Genomic DNA, 9529 nt, shown 5'->3' with positions numbered 1-9529 from the left:
TACCAAGTTCAGATCATCCTTCCTATGGTAACATTTATCAAAAATCTTCACTAACAAAAGTTAGTCCAGATAAGCCTCAAATCAAACTGTTGCCTAAACAACAAATAGACAAATCCTTCTGCTCCGAGGATTAGTCACAAATTGGAAAGTCATTATGTGACCAACTATCAAGTATAGATCCCATGGGCAAACTCTTCATTGTTACCGAGCAAAGACATCAGTCCACGTACTCATTTAAATGCCAATCAAGTGGGTCGCGCGTAGTTGCGAAGGTTACCACCAACAGTTCTATCTCACTCTGAGACAAACCGTGCTAACCCATGCCACAACAAAGTGACACCACATCCATAATCTCGTGATAGCATCCTGTGGAAATAATTACCAAAAACTTCCAAACGAAGTTAAGTCACATATGGCTTAAAATAAATTATCAAACAACAAATATCTAAACTGCTCTCCCAGAAAATAGAACCTGTTGTTTTCCATAATTCAATTGACATAGCTGGAACACAAAAAAATCCACGTAAACCCAGTAGATGAAACTTTAAAGGAGAAAACCGGATTCCCTTTCAATTCCAAATTAATCACCAAACTAGGCAATAGCAATGAATGACTCACTGCCTTTAGTTTCCAAAACCGTATCTTAGGATATGAAAACCTCCACTGGGATTTGAATATATTATGCAATAATTCCCCAATTAAACCACAAACTGTTTTGCAAACAAATTGCAAGAGCAAGTAATGGGTATTTGAATCAACAAAGTAAATGACAAAATTATGACCCACAATCAATGTTTTAAATGGCGCTTGGCGGTAGTAGGGCGGAGACCCACCTCCAAGCTCCAAGCCGCCTAGGCGGTGCCAAGCAATTTGGCAGTTTTTTTTTTTTTTTTTGACAAATCATTATCCAATCAAACTATATTCCATGTATCCATAATGCAAGTTCAAACTTCAAAGTACAAATCCAAATGAAATTAAGTAGTAACAACTAGCAAATAAGTTGGATAAGACAATAAGTCGCAGGGCTTCACTCACCTCCCTCGTATTATTTTATATATATATATATATATATATATATATATATATATATATATATTTTAGGCTGCCAAAGGCTTCCAAAGACACCGACGACGCCGCCAAGGCCGCCTTGGCGGCCGCCAAACCTCCTTGGGCGCCAAATCAAACGCCAATGGCTATTGGCGTGGCGGCAGGGTACCTCCAAGCGCCTAAGCGGCCTGGGCGGCCGCCATTTAGAACATTGCCCACAATTATTCAAGTACGAAAATGTTGAAACTGTAATACCCTTTACTGATCCAAGAAACACAGTAGTGGACAAAACTTTCCCCCTGATTTCAAGAGTTATAAACAATAACTTTGAAAAGTCCAAAAGTTTTATATCCATGCAATAAAGGGCTAAACCCTATAACATGGTATATGCAAATAAAACCTAGCAAAACAACGCACGCAAAAAGTTTACTTACAACCATGAATACCCATTAGCCGTGAAATAACCAAGCTTCGAAAGTTATGGCCCATCAATTCATATAACCAATCCGGACGCTATCCTGTGAAATCAATCACCAAAACTTCCACCCACAAAGGTCAAATCCAAATATGATATAACATAGATTGTTCTCTAAACAATTTGGCTAACATTACAAATCGGGAGCCACATAATCTAATATGCAGTTCAGTTCAAAACTCAAACCTTGTAATATGAACCAACAACTGTTAAAAGACATTAAAAAGCTACAATCAGAACATTTGAAACCAATTAACCCAGTCAACTGGTCAAACGAAAACATATCCCAAGATATCAAGTACTACTTTCAATAAGAATGAGTAACGGGTTTTTTTTTTCCTTCCTTTTGCTGCGAAAAATGGGTTTTGCCTTTACAAGATTCCACAAACTTGAAGCACCCAATTATAACAGCCAATAAGTTATCAATAGAATAGCCGTTAACTAAACAAGCGAGTAGAGTTGTGGAGAAATTTCAAGACAATTAGCAATAACAAAAAATTTACAACTTTCCCAAGTACTGACAACGTGAGCAAAATTGTATAATGCACGTTTTCCAAGAACCAAAACAACTATGGAAAACCAATTTTTGCTATGCCGAGCACAGAGATTTAACAAATCCTGAAACTCATAAAATGCCCAGACCGTATAAAACCACTTTTGTTCTTGAATGCAAATGGAAAAAATCAAATTTCAACCTAATTTTTTAACCATATTTTTTAATATATAAACCATGTAAAGAGGTTGAAAAATTAAGTGTTCCAAATTTCAATCTGTTTGAATCGGTGGAAAGATTTTAGATTTCTGATCATTTTATCCTAAATGGTTATAATTAAATTTTGACTATATGGCTCTCGTTGATTAGTTCTAAAAGATATTTGATTTTACGAGTCAAAATTTAATCATGACCATTTAGAATAAATTGATCAGAAAACTAAAATCTTTCCACCAGTTCAAATGGATTGAAATTTGGAACACTTAATTTTTTTAAAAACCGAATTTTATAAAAATAATTGTTTAATAATAATACTAAATTCGTTAATTTGTTAGTAGAAATAAATATTACAGCTTAAATTGTGAAAGAATAATTAAATTTGCAATTACATATAAAATATAATACATAATAATTTAAGGACTGCACAAGGGCAAAATGGTCATTTGATAGCTTTTTATATCATCCACACTCCTTATACCCCTTATTAATCCTCCATCCAAACGAAATATTATTTAATCCTCATTCTCTAATACATCATCCAAACAACCTACTATTTAATCCTCCATCTATAAATATCACATCAATGTGTGTCATCCCTTATTAACTAGTACCCCTGTTATCTTATCCCCTTATTAACTAATACCCCTAATTCTTTTCCCGCGTCCAAACGGACCCTTAAGTTCTTTGATGATTTGCTTCCATCGGAATTAGCGAATCCAACTCTCCAACTGTCTTAGATATGACAGTACTCCTCCCACTTTCCGTGATTTTCAATCAGCCACAAAGCACTAAAGATAGGTACACTACCTTTTTACACTACATAGTTACACTACATCTTATATGGAACTTATTTTGAGTCCCAAAAAAATCTAAAAAAATACCGATAAATTTTAAAATATTGTTTTATGGGGTCTTATAAAAAAATTAGCTCCAATGAATGTCGGTAAGTACTACTTTTGGATTCATAAGGGTGAAATTGCTTAATTGCGCAATTTTGGCACTATGAATCTAGAAATAATACTTACCAATATCCGTTGAAGCTAATTTTTTACAAAGCCTTATAAAATACTCCCTCCGTCCCTTTTTAAGTGTTCTGCTTCGTAACTCCAACTTATTAAAAAGACATCATCATTATACATTTTACGTCAATTTTTTCCTCCACTTTCCCTACTTACCCATCATCATTACTCTTTTACCCACTAACTTTTCAAAATGAAATCTACTTTTAGGGACAAAATAGATAATGCACCAACTTTTACCCACTAACTTTACAAAATGGACACTTATTAAGGGACAGCCCAAAATGAAATACTGGACAATAAATAAGGAACGGAGGGAGTAATATTTTAGAATTTATGAATATTTTTCTGGATTTTTTTGAAACCTGAAATGAGCTCCACATAAAATGTAGTGTAACGTGTAGTGTATGTAACATCTCTCGCCACAAAGCTTATTGATTAATGTTCAGAAACTTAATGGACTCATGATTAATGTTGGAACAATACTAATTTTTTAATTTTTTAATTTTTTTTTTTTGTAGTTTTTGGAAGTTGGAGCACAATTAAGGTTTTTCTTGTTGTGCAACGGGATCGTGAACTAGACACACGCACACAACAAAATAAGCAATCGCAGAGAGACACAAGAAATTTACATGGTTCTCCAAAACCGAATATATATGCACGAGCGACAAAGCAGCAAACGCCAGACTTGATTTATGAAAATAGGAGCCTTCAGACGAGTGGGGCAGCGGATTCACTATAAGTAGGAGGATTTACAATCATTCAACTCACATACACTCAATACAATTTCTCTCTCAACTCTCTATTGTCCCCACACCATTACAAGAGGAGAGCAACAGGTTTATATAGGCGTGAAATGGGGGAGCGTGGTTGAGATGGATCAGACGGCTAAGTGATAAGGTCCTCATTTCAAGGGGGCCATCTTCAATGCTCTGCTCTGATTCCCCACAGCTCTGCAAGCTGCTGCTAGACCACCGAAAAAGACTTCTTCTAGAAGCTCCATTAATTTTTTAGCCAAACATCACATTTCTCTTACAGTAGCTACTTTGGGAAAATGATTTGGCGTTATTCTGTTTTGGTTATAGAAGTTTTCTATTATTACATCATGATCACACGTTTAAATTGACTTTACCCGTTCAACAAAATGGTTTGCATATTGAGTCAAGGGCGAAGGCACTAAGGGACAAGGGGGGTCTAGTGACCCCACTTACTTTGATTTTCCACCGGAACATTTGATAGTTTGCAACTAAATTTTGCTATTTTAATCTCACTAAAGTTTCTAAATTGTCCCAAATTGTTTTAAATGCATAAAAATTTCAAGTGTTTTGTTCTTTTCAAAAGTTAATAATGCTAGAAATTGGAGTATCATGCATTAATTTGGAAACATAACAAATCTTTTGGGGCCAATTATGAGGCAACAATGAATTCTTTGTGCATATCGATCTTATAATTAACCTCTTAATTTAGTTAGTTTTGAACTCATGCGTAAAAAAAATATAGTTACATATGAATTTAATTTTTGACCCCATTAACCAAAATTTTTAGCTCCGCCATGACCATGATTCAATTGTGCAAACGAGATATCCATACAATTGTTTCCCTCTATTTGAGGAAAAGAATAATAAGCAGAAGAATAAGGATAAGATCTAATGACAATTCATTTTGTGTTGTTGCTAGGAACTCCCAGTATTTGGTCACCGACGAAGGCATCGAGTTTTAGTGTCTAATGTCTATTCAGTTTTAGGATAAGGTTTGTCGAATGCCTAATGGACTCTTTGCAAGAAACTGTTGTTGTGCAGGACAGTATGCTTTATATCAATCTTCCGGAGGCAAACGTCACTATGCTGACACTCGTTCAATGTTCAACTGAGGATGCCAAACTGTGGAGACTTTCAACAGAATTCTCTCTTGGCATCACCGGCGTCCTACTTTGACACCGATCAACTCTCTTTGGTGTTTCGCTTTGTTGAGAACTTACCCGCCAATTGCAATCCGTAGCAATCAGGTAGAGCACAAAGCTTCGGTATTTGATAGTATTAGAACATACTCCCTCTGTCTCCTTTTTAAAGTCCAGTATTTTATTTTGGGTTGTTCCTTAATAAGCGTCTATTTTGTAAAGTTAGTGGATAAAAGTTGGTACATTTTCTATTTTGCCCCTAAAAGTATATTCTATTTTAAAAAATTAGTGAGTAAAAGTGTGATGATGATGTCTCCATAGAGGGTAAGTAGGAAAAATGAAGGTAAAAGTTGATGTGAAACGTGTAATGATGATGTTTTCTTAATAAGTTGGAGTTACGAAACGGAACATTTAAAAGGAGACAGAGAGAGTAGTATTTATGTAAAGCTCGCATACTTTATACACAATTACTCCGTATTACCCTCAACGAGGGAACATGCTGGCATATACCCGCATGCCAAATAGATTGTCCATCCGTATCGGGGCTTTCAAAATTTTCACCATTACCTATCTTGACTTCGCCCACCTGTAAAATATTTCAATGTGATTCTTGGACATATGAACTACAGCTAAGGTGTTTTTTATATTTCAACAGCGAGGATTTTATGTGTCTATGTATTCTCGATATGCCGTTGGGAAAAAAAAGTTAGAGTGCGTTTCTGCTAAACTAAATGCACTAAAGTTTATGTTTTTACAGATATCTAGGCAGGTTATTCTCCTTATGTTCCATTTGATGACGGTGTATGAGGGCAAATATGCTATCCACCAGACATAATATTTTGGACCCACGTATATCCGGTGTTCGGTAGGTAAAATATTAGGCAAAAAAATACCAATCACATTTCCAACAGGTAGCAAAAAAATAGTTTGGAGGTAATTACTTTTACCGATGGAAATGCGTACAAGAAGAGAAAGAGAGTTACTTTTAGCATATTATTAAGGAGTTTTTAAATATTCATTCTCAAATCTCATTCATCGTAAGTTCTTATCCGACACTTTTTGAACAGTTATGTTTCTATCCGCACTTTTAAATAATCCTAGGATTGCCCTTATATATATATATATATATATATATATATATATAATATATGTATATATAGGCAAGAATTTTTTAGACTAAAAATTATTCTTGAAGGTCCTCTCCTCTAGCCTAATTTTTGAATAATCATCCCTAATTTGAATCTCAAAATTTTAGGCAAATCTTTAGCAGCGAATCACGTGAGGGCTGTGAATCATGAAAAAACATTATGTATTTATGTATTTTCATAATTTTCATGTTTTTTCATGATTTTCATGTTTTTTTGTTTTGGTTTTCATGAATAAAACATGGTGTATTCATGAAAAACATGACCGATTAATTTATTCATGTTTTTCATGGTCGATTAAAAATATGATGTATTCATGTTTTTCCATGTTTTTTTGATTAATTTAATGACGTGTTTTCATGAATAAAAATGGTGTATTCATATTTTTTAAATAAATCATGAATTTTTGTGAAATTGGTCGAACCATATTCACGTAAGTTTATAATATAATACAACCAATTTACGAAAATTAAGGATTTGAAAATTCACGAAATTAAGGAGAGAGAATGGTTTAGAATATATTCATTAAGGATTTTTAAAATTGTAAATTGAAAATTTCCTCCATTTCTATCCATTAATCAACCCATGATTTTAGTTAACTATAATTACTAATATCTCACTAATTTAGGAAGGAAATATATGCGTACATATGAATATCTTATTAAAAGGATAATATAGGTAATTCGCCATCTAAAAGGATGAAAACTAACTGTTCAAAAAGTGTCGGATGAAAACTTACAAAGAGTTGAACCCGAAGACTATTCTTTAAGTCTTCCTTTTTTTTTTTTAAGGAGAAAATCTAGTTTGGGCCTAAAACCATTTATTGAGGGCAAGTTACCAAAACATCACTTTTGTTCATTATCCACTCATATCAACTACAAAATAAACAATAATGCTAGTGACACATCAATTTGTTACACCTCTCTCACATATGTGTGAGAATCCCATAGTAAATATGTAAACCCCACATGTATGTGAGAGGATGTAGTTGGGGTGTGACAAATTGATGTATCTCTCCACCGCTCAACTTTTACCGCTCCTCCCACCGCTCTCAATCTCATTGTACGGTCCGAATTTTAAAATCTCTTTCAGACGGACAATGAAATGTTGAGCGGTAAAATAGAGCGGTTGGCGTAGCACCGCTGCATGCATATCCCATTCTCTACAATACTAAAACAAACCATGAATAACTAATCCTTTATATTGTATCTGGTCGGCAAACGACGTGTCACTACATCAACTAAAAGGGAAGTTCACATTCCCCTTTTTATAATACACACTTTCTTTTTTGTCATTATCCACACGAATTTACTATTTTGCCTTTTTTCAAAAAACTGAGTGTGAATTGTAAAATGAAGTGTGAAAATCATTTTCCCAACTAAAATATACCATTTTCCTCGACTAAAAATATATTATCATTTATCGGAAATAACTTGACTATCACCATTTGAATTTAGTTCATTTAATTTAGTTGAAACGCACCCTTTTGGTGTTTGATTTCTCTCTCATCCACCTTGGCAAGAATTTTTCCCAATTCTTGTTCACCCCAAAAATATTGATCAATACTCCTTTCCTTACGTTTCCCATTCAGACTAAGGCTTTTTGGCTAAATAAGTGAATTGGCTTTTTTTTATCCTTAATCAAATTTTTTTTGCATTTTCTATTTTTTCGTCTATTTTTTGTGGATTATTGTGTTATCGTGACGAGGGGAATCTAAAAAGTAAAAAATTGTGATTGAAACCCAGTTTTTTTTAATAACGACAAAAATAAGCCAATAAGTTAATTTTTTCGTCTTTATTCAAAACATTTAGGTTTGGACCATAATATTCTACTTTTACGATTTCTCTTATCGAGTCGATCCAATAATTCATAAAAAAATTGACCCAAAATGATGAGCACAAAATATTGACATGTTTAGATACCTATATCGTATATTGTTAGTTCTTTATATTGTGTTTAATTAGACTAGTTATTATCTTTTTGATCATTTTACTCTGAATTATTAATTTGCAGGAAAAAGATGATAACTACTTTATGTTTTGGCCGTTGGATTAAGAATTAGTCTTAGCGGTTCGTCATCTATTATTTTGCTCAAGCAATTGCATCAAAGTTAATTCCTTGGAGAAGGCAGCACTACAACCCATGGCTTGCACGTGATCTAAACTACTAAAGGAAAGAGCCATATTAGTAGTAGCCAATTAGGCAAACTAAATAACGTGGAGATTGAGTTCAAAAAGGAATCGAATTCTTTACGGCAATTTTCGGCATTATAAATAATCAAGGCAATATGATTCAAAAAGGGGACACCACGGATCAGAGAATTGGGATTTTGAAGATTGCAAGGCAGCAGCTTCGGCACGTACAGGAGCAGCGGCAGAGAAGAGTCTAGGGAAGAAAAAAATAACTACTTTAATTTTGTAAGCTTTCATGGAGTTCTTTTATGATATGATTATGTGTTTTGACTTTATGAGTGGCTAAACTCTTCAACTAGGGTTGAGGATGAAGCCCCATTAACGATTATTATTTATATATTTATGAGATTTGATTTTACCCAAATATGCGGTTTTGATTATGATTAAATTGTTCTTACTCCAAATCAATTGTTAGGGATAAATTCTGAATATGAGTTCAATCATGTTTTTCTCATGATTTGGAATTGTCTTTATCATTGAATGCTGTATTTTCATTGTTAACTATAAAACTGGATATTTATTGTGATTTGTTAAAAGCGGATACAATTAATGATTCGGTTTCATACTTGCGAGCGCAGAGGAACAAACATTAGACTTTTTGATGAACTTTCACGATGATACTTTCCATGGTAACAGAATTAGCTTTCAGATTATCATGAAGAAATTTTGGGTAAAGTCAATGATCATGAATATATAATGATACGAGTTAATGGGTGTGGATTCCGAAACCTTAGTATTTTCTCCTTTGGTTAAAAAGAAGCTTTAATTTTCTCATATTTGATAATTTAGTTTATTGTTTTTACTTTTTACTTTTAGTTTAAAAATCAATCACAATTTTGTCAACTAGGTTAGGGCTAATCGATTTAAGCTTATTAAGTTTTCCTACAAAAAATCACCAAGTCCCTGTGGGTTCGACCTCGCTCTTGCATTACTATACTTCGGTACGATTCGTGCGCTTGCGAGTACATTAAAATATCACATCAAGTTTTTGGCGCCGTTGCCGGGGACTTAATTATTTTTTTTAGGAAATCTAGAGATTTGA

General features: G+C 33.7%; 1 pseudogene; it reads left to right on the top strand.

Moving 5' to 3' along the window:
- The window catches only part of LOC131313894 (uncharacterized), a 105309-nt pseudogene that overhangs the window by 89808 nt on the left and 5972 nt on the right, over positions 1-9529 (top strand).

Source organism: Rhododendron vialii, chromosome 13a (genome assembly GCF_030253575.1).
Source record: "Rhododendron vialii isolate Sample 1 chromosome 13a, ASM3025357v1".
NCBI lineage: Eukaryota > Viridiplantae > Streptophyta > Magnoliopsida > Ericales > Ericaceae > Rhododendron > Rhododendron vialii.
This window is presented reverse-complemented; position numbering and strand designations above follow the sequence as displayed.